The sequence below is a fragment of the Cyanistes caeruleus genome, chromosome 10 (genome assembly GCF_971803275.1).
Source record: "Cyanistes caeruleus chromosome 10, bCyaCae1.hap1.1, whole genome shotgun sequence".
Lineage (NCBI taxonomy): Eukaryota > Metazoa > Chordata > Aves > Passeriformes > Paridae > Cyanistes > Cyanistes caeruleus.
In genome coordinates, this window is record NC_141710.1 from 21,048,204 (window position 1) to 21,064,565 (window position 16,362).

The 16,362-nt window shown below is 45.1% G+C and overlaps 1 long non-coding RNA gene across 1 annotated transcript; it reads left to right on the forward strand.

The window, feature by feature from the left end:
- Positions 1-10,795: 10,795 nt before the first annotated feature.
- On the forward strand, positions 10,796-14,086 carry LOC111933326 (uncharacterized). The gene is made up of 2 exons (XR_002866637.2): positions 10,796-11,384; positions 12,761-14,086. It is a non-coding gene; the product is annotated as an uncharacterized LOC111933326 (long non-coding RNA).
- Positions 14,087-16,362: the final 2,276 nt, after the last annotated feature.

The following is a 16,362-nucleotide window of genomic DNA, read 5'->3' on the forward strand; positions in this document are numbered from 1 at the left end:
TCCCAGTTTGGAGCATGCAAGGCTGAGAAGAGCAGGCTGTGCAACCTGGTATTTGCATTTGGAGACAGTGCCAGAAGGTTGGGATGAATGGCCTGGTTTATTTTCTGGAGAGTCAGTTTTCAAGAGAAGATATAATGCTTTGGGCATGTAAGAGCTTTAACCCTGGTGTCCTGGGCTGAAAGAGGGCCAGGGGTGGATTTGAAAGTGGTCACCTGTTTCCCAGGGAATTGCAGCTGGACATGGCATTTGCCACCTCTGCTTTGCAAGGTGTCAGACCTCCAGCTTATCAGAGACTGTGCGAAACTCATTCTCCCCAAAGCTGCAAAATTTAACTTCCAGATACAAGAGCTCAAGGATCAAAACCAATGCATCAAATAATTTCCATCTTTCTCAAAAGGGTTTGCATTTTGAGTTTTGCTAAAGGGGCAACCCTTTAGCATTTCCAGAGACTCTGTCCCATCTCTACACTTGTGATGCTCCTAGATACCCCAGCCTGTTGCAGAGACAGGGTTCAATGTCTCCAGTAAGGTGATGGGGATTGGATCACCTCTGGGAGCTCTACCACTAGACTTGGAGCAAAGAAAGAAAAGAGCAGGGAAAGTTCAGATCTGGAAAAAACCCAGCCTTTCTTTGGGAGACGAAGGGCATTTTGCACAGGGGAGTTGCTTCTGCTGATGCTGTGGCTGTCAGGTTAATACTGGGAGGTTGGAAGCAGGTGTTTGTCCCTGTCCTGAGGAACAGAGACTCCAGCCAGTGAAAGCACTTTGGTTAAAGAGCTGAAAGAACCTCCACATCAGTAACAGTGAGGACAGGTCATCCAGAAAGCTCAAGCTCAAGCTGCTTCACTGTGAAACTACAGCCCACACCATGGTATATTTTCATGGCTTCCAGTAAACTGAACTGCAGAAACTCCCTCTTGAATTAAATCTGTCATCATTATATTTTAAGATCTTTGTTTTTAATTAATGTACAGTTTGAGTGACTGCTGTGGAAAGTTTTCTTGTTTGAAGGTTTTGGGAGTATTAAATTCAATGTTGTTCTTCACTGTGTGCTGAACTACACCACTTATTTACTCCACAACTGAAGTCTGGAGGAGTGAGGACTTAAATCACTCTGTGTAGGAGGCAGCTTCAACTTTAACAGCAGAGGCTGCTCAGACTTCCAGCCTTCTTCATGTCTACTTTGAGAGCTTCAGCAGGAATTTAGTGATGTTGTCTAACCCTTGGCAAGCCTTGACTCCTCCCAGCAGCCACCTCTGCACAGACCAGAGATGGATGAAAGAAAAATGTCATTTAAATTCAGACAAGGGTGTCCTCATCGTTTTCTCTGAGTCTCATAACAGTGTCTCATGGGGATGAACAGAGCAGCTCACCCTCTCAGAAGTGAGATTTGCTGTCCCCACAATCCCCACAGACCCACCATACTGAGTCACATTTCAAGCTTCTTTGCCAGACATTATAACTAGGAGCTTTTTTCTTAAGTTTCAGAAGAGCAAAATTTGGTTATTTGGTGTTACACACCATGTCCAGCCTTGCATGACACAGAACTGCAATTAAAACCTGACTGCTCTGATGACAGGCAGAAGACAGTAACTTGTAGCTGTAAGTACACCAGGCCCTGGAAGTGCAGTCTAGCCCCTGGAAATCCAATCTAATTCTGTCACAGATATTTTTATTGCAAATGGCTCATGAAGCCCATGTGTGACATTGTTGTGGCCTTGCAGTGTTCTTTTAATTGTCCTGGCATATCTTCAAAAAGATCTATTTTTGGGGGGGGAAGATGAAATGGAAATAAATTTTATGAAAAATGAGTGCAGAAGTGATTACACAGAAGGAAATTAAACCAATACTGTTATGTCTGGCAAGTCTCCTCCACCCTTTGAATAACCTGGTTAACTCTTCGTTAGAAAAACCACAGAGAACTGGAAGACAGGAGAGTGCCCATAAAGCAAAGCTGTAAGCCCAGCCAACACCCTTCACTCATCTGGGAAAAATGTTGATTTGGGGTTATTTGGAGCAGATTTAGGTGCTACCATGGAGTTTTAATGATGCTGACACTGCAGAGTAGCCCAGTGGCCTGCTCAGCAGCTCCTTGCAAAGGCCTTGGGTTTGAACTGACTGAACTCTTTGTGGTAAGTGCTGCAGACTAAATCTAGCACCAAAGCAAATGACTCACATGGAAAAATGGCAGCCCAGGGGCTCAGATGACCACCTGAATTCATAAAAGATTTCTAAAGGAACATGATGTTACATTTGGAGGATGATGAGGATGTTCAGTTCCTCACTGCTGTGGGACCTGTGGCTCATCCATAAGTCCTCTGAGCAAGCTCTAACAACTTTTCAGTCTCTTACATCAGTGTTACACGAATGCCCAGCAGCTCAAACCGGCAGATATGACAAAAATGACATATTTCTACAGTCTTTGAGTGCAGGTTGCCCACAGACACACTAACAGAAATGGTGGTCTCTGCTCTGAATGGTAAATTAATCAACCTCTGAGCTCCAAATCTTTTCTTTAGTTGTCCCTAAAACATTCATCTCCTTGAGGGCTCAGCCTTACCAACCTTTACAACACAAACATTACCTGCTTGGACTTATTTGTATTAAAATTACAAACCCCTTATTTTCTAGACATTAAATTTTAGCATAAAGTTTCAAACCCCATTGTGAGAACTCTCCATTCCCTGCTCTAGCCAAGCAGCAGCCACTAATGCTGCTGGCACACACTCTTGCCAGGCTGCACCTAACCACTGCCCGCTGAGCCATGGCACAGATACAAAAGCAGGAATTAACAGAGCTGTTGTAGATCACAAGTATGATCAGCTGGGAACTTACTGAGAACAGCAGCTGTAAAATGTGCCATTGTCAGAGAATTTGGAAGGGCAGGTGCCTGTACTCTGGTGGTCCTTCACCACTGTCTAGGTGGTCTTTGGACTTCAGTTTGTCCCAAGGGTTGCTCCCAGCCCTGTCACCAGATTCATCTCTGCTTGGGCAAAGAGTGATGTAAACTCATACATTTCCCTAGGCTGGAATTCTAGGATCACTGAGTCCAACCATAAATCTAATACTGCCAAGTCCACCAGCTTCAGGATGGCTTCACCATCATAATGTGACAGGATGTGGCTGCCTGAAGGGTTCCTGCCTGCTCTGAGATCTCATCCAGGTCCTCCACAGCCAGCAAGGGATGGAAGCATTTTGTGAGGACAGTGTATCTCACCTGCCCCAGACAACTGTCCAGGAACCCCAGGGATCTTCACAGAAATATCCTGGATTAGACATGACTCACAGAGTGATTCAAGTACCTGTGACTCAGCTTTCAATTGATTATTGTGGTCATAGCCCAGCTGGTAAAATCTAATGTGAAGGTCATTTGAATGAAACGAAATGAAACAGTCTTCTTCCTAAGAGTCATTTACTGGCTTTGACTCTTCCCTATGGATTTTCTAATTTCAGAAAATGGAGCAACAACAATCTCTTCCATGCAAATCCTGACTCATTTATCCACACAAACACAACAGAGGCAGGGGGGTTAAAACAGTGATTTCTTGCTCTGCCTTGGCATCTCCCTTGGACACAGCCAGTCTGTTCCTGTGATCCTGCTTCTCATGCCCCTGGTTTATGTGTGTTCCTGCTTTCCTCTAGACTGCCTGGACAACAACTGTCTTGTTTAAATTTAATTTTTCAAATCAAACAGTTTCTCATCTTCCCTAATAGGAGAAGCCATTCTCTGCCTGGAAAGAATCATCCATTATAAGTTAAGCAACAGTGGAAAGGAAGCCCTGGGATAACTTGGTGTTATCTTGCAGCAAGCAACATCACTGTCAGCAAACAAAACATCACACAGTGGTCCTGAACATATGGCAAATACATTCTCTTTTTTTTTTTTTAACTAAATCTGAACCAAAGCAATCAATGTCCCAATTCTGAAAGAAACCCCTGTAAACAACAGTTCAACTGGGCCTTCCCCAAGAGACAACTGATTTTATGCTTCATCAGAAAGAACACATTTTACTCCCAAGAATAGTTTTAATCCTTTCCCTTATTCGCATATGTTAACACTCAGAGGTGATTAGAGTTGCAAGACATGAAGTAATCAAGTTTAAACACTGTACATAACAGCCAGCAGTTTCTGCACAAGGCAGAGCATACCCTCAACAAATTTATTAGCAGAGTTGCCCTTTTGAGACTATCTGAGGATTTTCTGTTGACAAAAATGTTTCCTTTATTCCCATGGTATTTGCCTAAAGTATTCCTTAGAACACCAAAAGAACAGGACAATAAAGAATATATTAATATATAATTGGGTTCAGTTCAAACCCAATATATATATTTATTAATACATAAAGAATAGAAAGAATGAAGTTATGCCTCTATAACTCTTCATACACAACTTATGGTTTTTCTAAGGCCATCTGAGCTTTTTTTTGCTTGGCTTTTTGACTCATCTGAACTAATTTACTTTGGGTCAAATCCAAAAGTCTTTATTGAGGGAAAGGTTCATCACCTCCAAATGACCAAATCTTGAAAGAAGCTTCAGTCCCAGAAATAAAACCATCAATTCTATCAGGCTACCTCACTGCTAATAAATTAAATAGGTTTGGGAGCATTCTCTCAGATATTGGCCAGCTGGCACAGGATTTTCCATGTCCATAACACTTAACTCTCCCAAGCTGCAGAACAAAAAGTATTGTGAAAATTGCCTGTGGGGAGCACTGACCCATCCTGATGCACCGTGATCCCATCACATCCCATGACCCATCCCATCTGCACCATGCCTGGGGAGTGTCGTGGACATCTCTAAAAACTGAATGGCATCAAGGACTGACCTCCTGTACCAGGAAAAGGGACCCCAGGGTCCTTGAACATGAGCACAAATGTAGCCTCAAACTCCAACTTGGGTCAATACTTGTTGCTGGGTTTGCACAGTCCTTTATCACAGAAACTATCTGTGAATCCAAAGGTAAATCGTGAGCCAAGGCTCCTGAATTTAGCAAAACATGACATTCTTTGGGTTAATCTTGGAAGCTTGAACTTGCAGTTTTCCAGTTACAATGCCTTCCTGATGTAGTTGATAGCAAAACCTGGATAATCCTTCTACAATCCACTGCATTACTGTATTTCTTCACTTAATCCCTCATGGATAAGAGTGAGAGGAATTATAACGAGAACAGGATGAATTGACACTATTGACAGACCAGTGTTGTGAAATATGCTCAGTACTGAACATATTGCTGTCCCTGAGCAGCAGTGAGGGAGGTCTGGGCTTTGGCTGCCTTGGCACTGCACTGAAACCGTGGTGTGATGCCTTACTCTGCTTTTCTCCTCCTCCTCAGGCAGGGCTCTTGCCTAGGGAATGACTAATGCCATATTCAATTTCCTTAATATGGTTTTGTATTGCTTCTACTGCAATGGAAATTTATATTGGAGTCTGAACAGGGAGAACCTGCTCTGAAGAGAGGGGAAGGACAGCCAGGACCAGAGGGGTTTTTGGGCTCACCACCAGCTTAGTGCTCGTGGCTCAGGAGTCACCCTCCCTCAAGGGCACCACTGTCCTCTTCAAGGGAGCACTCTTCATTTCAGTAAATTATTTCAGAGCTGCTTGCTCCAGTGTCTGCTTTCTCCAGAGGTCTCCTAACAAAGCCAAGGGAAACCCTAAACATGGAACCCAGGCTGAGTTTTGCACTGTAACCTGCATTTAGCACCATTCCTCCAGTGCTCATCCTCTCTGTCCAGTCTTTCCCTTCTTTAGGCCAAGCCTTAGGCTAAAGGATGTCTCAAAAACTCCGAGGATGTTTTTCCTTCTCTACTGCTTGAAATGCAATTTTAAAAAAAGTTAAATACCTTTTATTGTCTGTGTAATGCAGGCAGTACTGCACCATCTGTGTTTTATGTTCAGGGAAAGAGGCAGGAAGAACTTGCATACCCAAGGAAAGGCTATCAAATTAAATGGAACAATGGAAAAAAAAAAAAAAAGCCATCCTGTAACCTAGTTTTTGTTTCTCCACTGTTTATGGTGATATGAGAGCGCTACTTGATCAAAGAACAATTTCCAGGCTATTGTACAGTCAATTGGATTTTTCTTGGATACTGAGCTGTTTCCCAGCTCCTGAAGATATTTAACCTGGAAACACGGCTGCAGCAGCCAGAGCAGAGCAGTTGGAATTCGTGTGCAGATGCACCAAATGCTCATCCATGGCTTCACATGTGTTCACTGCCCTCCCACACAGCCCGTGGGATGTGCCCTGTGCGTGGCACCGCACGTCCCACGGGCACCGGCAAGGCTGACAAAGGAAAATGTAAAAGGAGGCCAACAGCACAAAAGATGGAGACAGGGAAACATCCCTGGTAGTCTGGGATAATAAGGGACCCAATACCCCAATTTACCAAAGCTGACATGCTGTTTCCCCACGCACTCAGCAGCAAATTCTGTGGCATGAAGAGAAGCAGTTCAATCCCTCGCCCCCAGACACCACCACGGGATCACACAGCGTGTGCTGCAACTTCAGCATTAAAATGATAATCTCATCTACACACAGCTCTTTTCAAACTTAAAGGGGAAAAAAAAGAAAAGGCATTATGGAGGGCTGTGCTGGGAGAACCATGAGTAATAATTCCTGACCCCATGCTGGCTGTTAGTTATCAGGAAAGGGCTCATTCTCTCCTCCTTTACCCATTTTAAGTGCTTTAGAGTTCTTCATTCCTCTCACAGAAACTCAGTTATTTTACCAACCTCCAGTACAATCCCAGCACAGCAAGGTGTTTTTATGAGCACTCAACAGCTTTGTGTGTGCACCAGGTGGGCCAGGGGCTGGTGCAGGCTGGTCCTTCCAGCATCAGCAGAGTTTGCATGGCCTGGGATACTCTGAATTGATATCAGTCAGGTCTTTTACAATGTAAAATAGAAAAAGAAAAATAAGGAAAATGAAAACAACAAGGCAGTCAACTATTCCATCCTAACAGCTCAAAAGGAAAATACAGGCTGATTCTGACAACACTATTACTATCACTAAATTTGTATTATTATTTCAGAATATTAAGTGCATGCTCCAGAGGTCTCTCTGACCAGAGTCCAGCAGACTGCAAAGAGAGTGACTAGGACAGCAAAGTGTTTTGTAAAATGCCTTTTGCCATCTGCCAGTCCTGTGCCACTTTCCAGCACTCAGCTATCACTGATGGTTCCCCATCTGCAAACCCCCTACCTTGCTTCCAGCCACTCCATAAACAGTTCTTGGTTTCCACTGCCCTCCAGTCCTTCTGCATTTGGTTACCCTATGAAGATTATGAGAAGCACATAGACATTTCACTCAAAGTCATCCTGGAAAAACATCACCCAAACCTTGGTTATATATGAGATTTCATCTCCAGTGCTACCCAGCAGGGCCCCTTTTACCTGCAAGAGGGGACTCAGCACAGCCTTGACAGCCTGAGGGATTCATTGAGCACAGGACTGAACAGGATGGGAAGTAAAGCAATTGCACTAGACAAGAAAGACAGAAATTTTACTACTTTTTTTTTTGTGCACTCAATAGAAGAAAAATAACTGCAGGGAGAGACTGTGGGTGAGTGATGGGTTCTTAGCTTAGCAATATCTCCTGAAGAAATCCTGTATCATTATATTTGGCTCCTGAGAGCAGTGATGGACGAGCTCTTCTCCTTCACATCTTCCCACAGCTAAACAGAGCAGACTCTCACCAAGCTGGCTTTGTCTTGGATCCCACTTGCCTTGATCTTTTGGGAAGGAACAGGGTAAATCCAGCTGGGGATTCACAGCAGCCTGTGCAATCAGACTGGGAGATGCCAGTGTCTCCTCAGCTCCTCCACAGCTTCTCTGGGCAACCTCTGCCAGGGCCTCACCACCCTCTGAATAAGGAATTTCTTCCTAACATTTAATCTAAATCTCTCCTCTTTTAGTTTAAAACCTTTCCCCCCCTGTCCTATCACTATCTGCCTGTGCCAAATAAGAAATGTTCAGCTGAAAAAACACTGAAATGAGAAATGTTCAGGTGGCAGCAATCAGAGGGGAACGTGAATGTTAAATATCCAGACAAGAAGAAGCAACAAAGTTGTTCTCCATAATACAAAATCTGAAAATGGGGACAGAGCACATCCCATTGCTCTGCACATACACACTGCAAATAAATTGTTTCTGCAAGAGAAATGGGTATTTTCTGAGCAAAAAGAAAAAGCAGAGCGGGGATTAATCAATGTTCTTCAGCAGTGTGAGACTAATGCCTCCCACTCCAATGTCATTTCAATAATTTGAAAAGAGAAGTAAAACCTTTAATGTCTAATTTGGTTTTCTTGTAGCTTTTTTAAGGACCAGAGGATCTCAGTGTATCAGTATCCCTCCACAAGCATGGCTGAGTTTATCTCCAAACCCCCCTAAGTAAAAAGTTCATCACGAAGGTGGGTCATTATGAAGATGGTGACACAGACCTGAAGGTCTGGGGTCAGGCTCAGACCTCAGAAGTGTTGTGCCATCCCCAGAGCAAAGTTTTGGCCAACCACTTTGTTTCTGGCTCATACTGATGGAATGAAAGCTGTGATTGCTTTGGCTACTGGAGAAGGCCTGGAACTGCCTGGCAGCTGCAGGCAGGGAACAGGTATGTTCAGTTTGGGGGAAAAAACAAGCACAGATATCAAAATGCCACTTTATCAGATTAATCAACCAATGTGATAATTAAATAAACAAACCTAAACCCAGAGAGGTTTTTTTTTCCTATTCTAATCTGTAGTTATTGCTTTTCTTTCCTTCATTTCTGCCCACTGTTTGGCTGAAGTTTAATCCAGCTGAATCAAATGACTTCCATGGCTCAGCCTCCTGTGAGGCAGAGGAAAACATGCATCCACATCCAGGTCGTGATTTTGCATGCCCAAAAAGCATTTCACACATTTTTAGGATATACCCCACCCTCACTGTTTAGAGCTCTCCTTTTGGCTCATCCACTGTGTACTCAGTTGAGAGACCAGGAAAAACATTAGTTTTAAGAAAACAAAAGAAACTGTTCAATACTCTGGAAATGTGGAAGCTGGGAGGGAATTAAAACCAAAACAACACTGCCCTTCCACACAGAAGAAATTACCACTGTCTATCCATCTTTTAAATTTTCTAAATTTCCCCTTGCTATTAAGGATTATTTGCACTGCCAAAAACTGATTTCTCTTTGCCAGCTCCTCCTTGTAGTCTATAGTCTCCTTTTTCCTGTGGAGACAAAGCCATAGTGAATAATAGCACCACAGATTTACCAGATTAAATAACAAAAGAAATATTTCTATATACTCTAGACTTTGCCTTTGAAGCATCAAAGAGATGTGTATTTCCAGCATAAAAAAATTAATTAAAAAGCAAAATAAAAAGACAATTAACTTCTTGGACTAGGCATGACTTTTAATTTTAAAATACAAGTTAACCCTTGCATACAGTGGTGCTGGACTGGCACAGAGGGGGCTCTGCTCAGTTTTTCTCCTACATTTACAAATAAACCACAGCTCTCTTCTAGGAAAACCCGCATCTCTAAAGAAAATGAGAAAAAGAGTTGGTAAATCTTTGTGAGGCTCCTGAGTGCCTACAAAAGAGCAAACTTGGGCCATTCCTTCAGATGGATTTGTTGATGGCAGTGTCTACCCTGAGAAAGCCACTGAGCTGGAACCCTTCCCCAGCACATTTCACAGCAACCACAAAAGCCAGCATTTGCTTACAAAGCAATCGTTATAGAGCCAGCTCCTGACTTTTTAATTTATTGAGTGTTTGCTCCCCTTGACCGAAACTCCAGCAATCTCCCTGCCAGAACTAATATTTTAAATCGTGTATTTTAACATAATTTGCATAGCTTTTTCAAAACAAGTTATTGCTCTCCGTGCCCTCCTTGTTTTACATCCTGCCTAATCTCAAAGTCAAGGGATTCAATAGAGGCTGCTTGATTTTTCTGAGCTTTGGACAAGAATTTCCAGACCCAACAAGAGCACTCTGCCAGCAATGTGCTGCAGTTGCCATGGGCTCTCTCCTGTGTGCAATGACCACTTGACAGCAGGATTTGCTTGCTTGCAAACCACTTGGTTTGTTTTTATTCACTCTCTGCCATGTATTTTAAACTTTTGCCCTTGCTTAAAAAGTCAACAGTTGTGCTTGCAGCATTCTTTTGTAAGGTCTTCTGTGGCTGCCACAAAAGTCTTCAATCAAAAACCTGAGTAATAACTAAAATTCATCTTTTTTAAACATTCATTTCCATCTTTAATATTGTTATTGTGAAAAAGCTTGGGTTGGTGCACATCTACTGTCCACACAATCAAACAGGAATGTTTATCACAATGACAGATCGACATATTTTGGTTTAAAGAGGTGTCCTTTTGCAGTCTGTTTGTAATAATATTGTTTTTATATAAAGTTCTTTAGGTAGATGGGTGCCACTAGTAGCAGATATATATGAAGCTATTTTGAATCCCATGTTACACAACAATTACAACATGTTGTATCCATACTGGTATTTTTCAATGATTCTTACATTTCCTTCATGTAAGGATCTCTTGTTTTTCAATTCAGGAGGGCTACAGGACTGAGACTGTTTCCCATCAGCACCAAACAGCACATTTGACAACCAACCTGACACAAAGGCAAAGGAAATTCTGCTTCTATATTAATACCAAAAAAATAATATTTTTAATTGGTGGCAGCTGATCTGAGAGCTGCCTTGTGAGTCACACCCCATCTCCTGTTCAGGGAGGTGCTGGGAGCCCAGAGGAAGCCACAGCACTCTGTAGGTGTCTTTGGTTCAGTCGGGTCTCTTCTGAATTGTCAGAAGCAATTTCTCCAGGAGAGGATTATTGACTCTGAGCTGCATCATCTGTGGGATACAGCAAACCAGAGAGATTTAGAGGATGGGAAGGAAAACACAGAACCCAGCTGAAAAAGCAAGGAAAATTGAGAAGTGCACGGACTAAACACATGGAAGGAATTGGAAAGCAACAGTGACAAATGGATAAAATAAATAAAAGTAGGAATCTTCCTCAAAACAGCCGCCTGAAATATTATTTTTTGCTTGATTTTCTCTACATTTTGACACCCATCTTCATCCATATAAAGAAAATAAGTTTCATAGATAGCATTTCCTTCCTTTAATGCAAGATATTTTGAGCTGAAGAACAGAAGAAACCCTCCCAAGAAGCAAGCCCTCCCAAGCCCACACTTACCACACTGCTGGACAAGGAGGACACCAGACATCCTGCCAGGGTACACTGAGAACTATTAACAGAAAACTGGTTTTCCCGGATCTTTAAATGGAATGGGAAGACTATTTTTTTTTTCTTTCCCCCTGTTTATCTCCATCACAATTGCCATGATGATGGTACCCCCGCTCAGCACTGGTGTTCACCCAGCAGAAAGCGGAGGTGGGTGGGTGGATGGAGGTGGTGGGTGGGTGGGATGGAGGTGGTGGGTGGGTGGGTGGGATGGAGGTGGTGGGTGGGTGGGTGGGTGGGATGGAGGTGGGTGGGTGGGATGGAGGTGGTGGGTGGGATGGAGGTGGTGGGTGGGATGGTGGTGGGTGGGTGGGTGGGAAGGAGGTGGGTGGGTGGGTGGGATGGAGGTGGGTGGGTGGGATGGAGGTGGTGGGTGGGTGGGATGGAGGTGGGTGGGTGGGATGGAGGTGGGTGGGTGGGATGGAGGTGGTGGGTGGGTGGGTGGGTGGGATGGAGGTGGGTGGGTGGGATGGAGGTGGTTGGTGGGTGGGTGGGATGGAGGTGGGTGGGTGGGTAGGTGGGTGGGTGGGATGGAGGTGGTGGGTGGGTGGGTGGGATGGAGGTGGGTGGGTGGGATGGAGGTGGTGGGTGGGATGGAGGTGGGTGGGTGGGATGGAGGTGGTGGGTGGGTGGGTGGGATGGAGGTGGGTGGGTGGGATGGAGGTGGGTGGGTGGGATGGAGGTGGTGGGTGGGTGGGTGGGATGGAGGTGGGTGGGTGGGATGGAGGTGGTGGGTGGGATGGAGGTGGGTGGGTGGGATGGAGGTGGTGGGTGGGTGGGTGGGATGGAGGTGGGTGGGTGGGATGGAGGTGGGTGGGTGGGATGGAGGTGGTGGGTGGGATGGAGGTGGGTAGGACCCTCCACCAGCTTGAATCAGCCCAGCTGAGCTGCCTTGTGAGGCCATCAGCTGACTCTACCAGCTGAGTCTGTGCCTCCCCTGGCTCATCCTGCTCCCAAGCCAGGAGCCCCCAGGAGCCACAGCCGCTTTGAAGGTGCCACTGGGGTGGCTCTCGTGTCCCTCCCTGCCCCGGGAGGGGGTGATGGGCGGCAGGTTGTCCCTGTGCCAGCGAACCTCGGGTCACGGCTCTGAAAGTGACAGCATGGGGGGACAAGAAAGGCCTCTGAGGAGAACAAAACCCCCTCTTCCAGCAGCCTTCTGTGACAGCTCCTCAATCTGCTTCTGCCGGGGCAGGGGGACAGGGATGATGGCTGATGCAGGGGATGACCGAGTTCCCCAGGACTGTAATTACACAGGATTAAAATGCAGAGCTCTGCAGTTACGTTTTAACAAAATTTACAACCTCAACAGGGGAAAAAGTCAGGGAAGGGCACCAATAAAGTAGAACAAGCAGGCAAATCCAGCTCTGATTTAAGCACTGCTCCACTGCCAGATTTGGCTCTTGACAGCTGTGTATTACCCAGTGATCCTTCCTACCAGAGGCAAAATCACAAAGTTCCTTAGAGATTGCTAAGGTAGCTCTAGATTTTTGCTTCAGTCTTGGGTAGCATTTCTTTCCTTCCCACAGATATCCTCGGCTTTTCCTGCAGAGAGGAGCCAGTGATGTGTTCCCCTCCCCGCTCCTCTCCCTGGCCAGCAGCACCCTGGGCTGCCCATCCCCTGCTCCCCCCTTCCTTCAAGAATCATTAATTATCATAAGGGAGAACATTTCCTTTAACTGCACAATGTCAAACGACTCTTCAATTTCAGTGCTCATCTGTTTTCATCAATCCAGGGCCGAGCTGCCGTGCTGCTCTGTGATGAGACCGACTGGTGCTATCCCACTTGTGATCATGCTCTGACTGGGAAATGCTCAGACAATCCAGCTGCCAGCAGGAAATAATATCTTATAAGTCATGGAAAAGCCAGGAAAAAAAAAAAAAGGATAGGTTTGGATAAGTCTTACATATAGGGAATTGTGAAGGTGGTTAGGGGCTGACATTGGTTACCTTTGAGGAACCTATTAGGCTGAACATCTGCATTTCTAAGCAGGACTAAACTCCATCAGGAGACTGGGTTTGCTCAGATGCTGTTTTAATGTTTAATTTATTCAGAATAATTTAGCTTCATTTGGGGAGTTGCAAATGAACTGTTACTTATTCTGTGTCAACAAATCACTGGGGTTTCTTGCTTAGAAAAATAAAAAGGAAAACACATATTGTCAAACCTCCTTGTTCATTATCCACCTTTCCCAGGACCAGCTGGTGGAGAGAGACAAGGGATAAGTCACCCAGCAGTGGCCAGTGATACTCCACAGCAACTCTGTTGAAGCACAGCACACCTCCAGACCAACACCCAGCAGGAAAAGGGAGATTACACTCCCAGACTGCTATTTCCAGAGTGGGCATTGGAAAGAATGGAGTACCCAGCAAACCACATCTTCCTGAGTCCCCTCCCCTGTGCTTGAACACCAGAAACTCCATAAAACCCCAGGACAGACTGACTTTGTGATTTGGTGTGAGCACAAGAGGTTAAAAATTGCCTGCAGGCATGTCCATCTGTGATGTATTTAAGGAGCTGGTGGTGTCAGGCACTGTGTGTGGCACAGGGCATCAGGCAGCTCCTGCTCCCCAGGGAATGGGAAAGTGGGAATTCAAGCCTGTTTATACATACATTAGTGTGGGGTGGTGGTGGTTAAATAACTGTTTCAAACTACAATATGTGCTGTGCTACAGCAAAATTTCATTATGCACAACTGTTCTTACTCCTATTTGTGTAATAAAAACACCTCAGGAAATTCCTTAATGCTAAAATCAGTGGCCAAGTCTCTGTTCAGATCTCAAACTAGAAATAATCCTGTATCAGCACAATTAAGATGTTAATAGAATAGAAGTTTAAATTTCTCCTTAAAGCACAGATCCTGGGTTTAATCCCTTCCTCTGCCATCGGTGCTCCTGCTCCTCCTGCTGTGGGGCTGTTCCTGTGCAGGCAGGTCCCCACTGACCCCTGGGGTGACCAGTGCCACCACACAGGAGCAGCTTCTGGGTCAGCAGCTGCTGGTTACCATTCCCAGAGCAGCTTTGTACCTGGTCCCTCAGCTTGATCCTTCCCAGGGGGACAGACCCACAGGCCATTCCCTGTTCTCAGTGCTGCACCCATCAGCCCAGCGCCAGCACAAATGGAATGGCAATAAGAAATGGGGATTAAAACCATTTTTTTATGAGGCTGATGGGAAAACACTGAAGCATTAGCATTTTTTAATTAGTTGTGATGCTGCAAATGTAAAAGACGACAATGATGAGCTCTGCACAGAGGGTTTCTCCTCCTTCCCTTTGTAGTGCTCTGTGATTCCTCTGCTGCAAGGTTTGTTTGCTGGTTTTCTCACGCTCTTGCTTGGTTAACAGCCACCTCTCATTAGCTTTGCCCACCGTGCCAAGCCCCCAGCATGGCTGGAGCACCTGGGGTCTCTGTGGTCCCCAGGGAGGCCATGGAGCTGTGGCACATCCCCTTGCCCTGCAGCACGGCAGTGAGCCCACAGCCCTGGCTCGTGGTTCCATGCAGGTCATCAAAATGCAGCTCAAATGCTGTGGTTTTCACACAGCAAGTCAAACACAACACCCACACTGGACAAGGGTGAATCCAGGATGTAAATCTCCAGCCCTGGGTGGTGAGGACACTGAAGGCTCACATCCCTCTCAAGGAGTGGGGGTGGAAGGAGGGGGTTTTCCCTCGCCCCCTCCCCTGACTGCAACAGGCAGCCTTTCCTAACCAGGAGTTGTATAAGCCAGGAGAAACATGATTGAATCATATGCTTCAGAGTCCCTGCTGGCCTCTGTTCTCATAAATCAAGAAGGTAAATATAGATCAGTCACTGCCTGGGTTTATCAGGGTGTATTTGAGCAGAAGCTGGGCTGTCGATGCTTTATGTGGGCAGAGAGGACACACCCTGAGCATTAATCTGGTTTGTCTAATTGATGTGGTTATTTCTCTTTTGCTGACTGGATATATTAAAAAAATGTTCATTCAATCCTCCTGTTTTTTAATTGAAGTCTACTTTACTGTACCCAAAAGCATGAAACAAAGCAAACCATTTTCCCTTGTTCCCTGCACGGAAGAGAGGGCACCAAACCCTGCTTCAGCTCTCGTTTCCAGCTCTGCTCAGTGCTGGTTTCATGAGACTGAAAACATCACCTCACATTAGGTAAATCTTTTCATAAAAGCCATTAACTCCTCTGTGGAAAAGCCCAGTGGATTTTTCCATGACATGTAATTTCTAAGAGCCTGTCTTTATAAATGCACAACATCAAGGGCCAGGAAAATAACAATAAATTTTAAAAAAGAAAGCAGTAGAATGGGTCAATGCCAGAAGCATTTCATCTATGTACATTCCACCTGATTTCAAGAGCTACATCCTGTCAATACCTGGCCCACTCCAGAACCAATTCATCAAAACGTGTACTTTTAGCATAGGATCTCATGGACCCAGAAAAGAAAACAGCATTTGCTTTGCATTCTGTATTGACAGGGTTTTTTTCTGTGAAAAACTTGGTTTTTTCCTCAATTTCCAGTCCTTTTCCCACACTATGAGTCTTTTGCATGCTAGCTGGCACATCAATGATGAAAAACACACTGTCCTAATATCCTCCTCCAGCTCTATAGAAACTTGCTTGAAACCTATTTACAGCTGGCATGCGCATATTAATGTCTTGTCTTGTTTGCCTCAACAAACAGAAAGGAGCTATTTTAAGTTAGTAGAAGATACACAAACTATTGAAAGTCCAACCTTTGTTTTCTAGAGAAGCCATCTGGAGCCCGCCCCCTCTTTTGCTTTGGTTTTAAAACTTCTTTGGGCTAAGGACAGCACCTCCCTGTGTATCAGCTAAAGGTCAATAAGGGATGGGTGTCCAGGTCATGGGAGCTGTGCCAGGGACCTGACACAGGGCAAGTTACAGCACCAAAGCCAGGGGATGGGGCAGCCACACTCTGAGATCCCCCAGCAGCTCCTAAGGGAGCCAGGACCCTGATGGCTGATAAGGATAGAATGAATGCAAAACCTAAAACTGTGCTACCCCAGGCTATGATCTTATCAACCTCCTCGGAAAGCTGAGCTGCACCAGCCCCTGCGGGTCTTGAATAGGAGATTTCAGCTAATATGCCGCAGGTAATTCAATCCGTGCCTCTCTGCTCCTT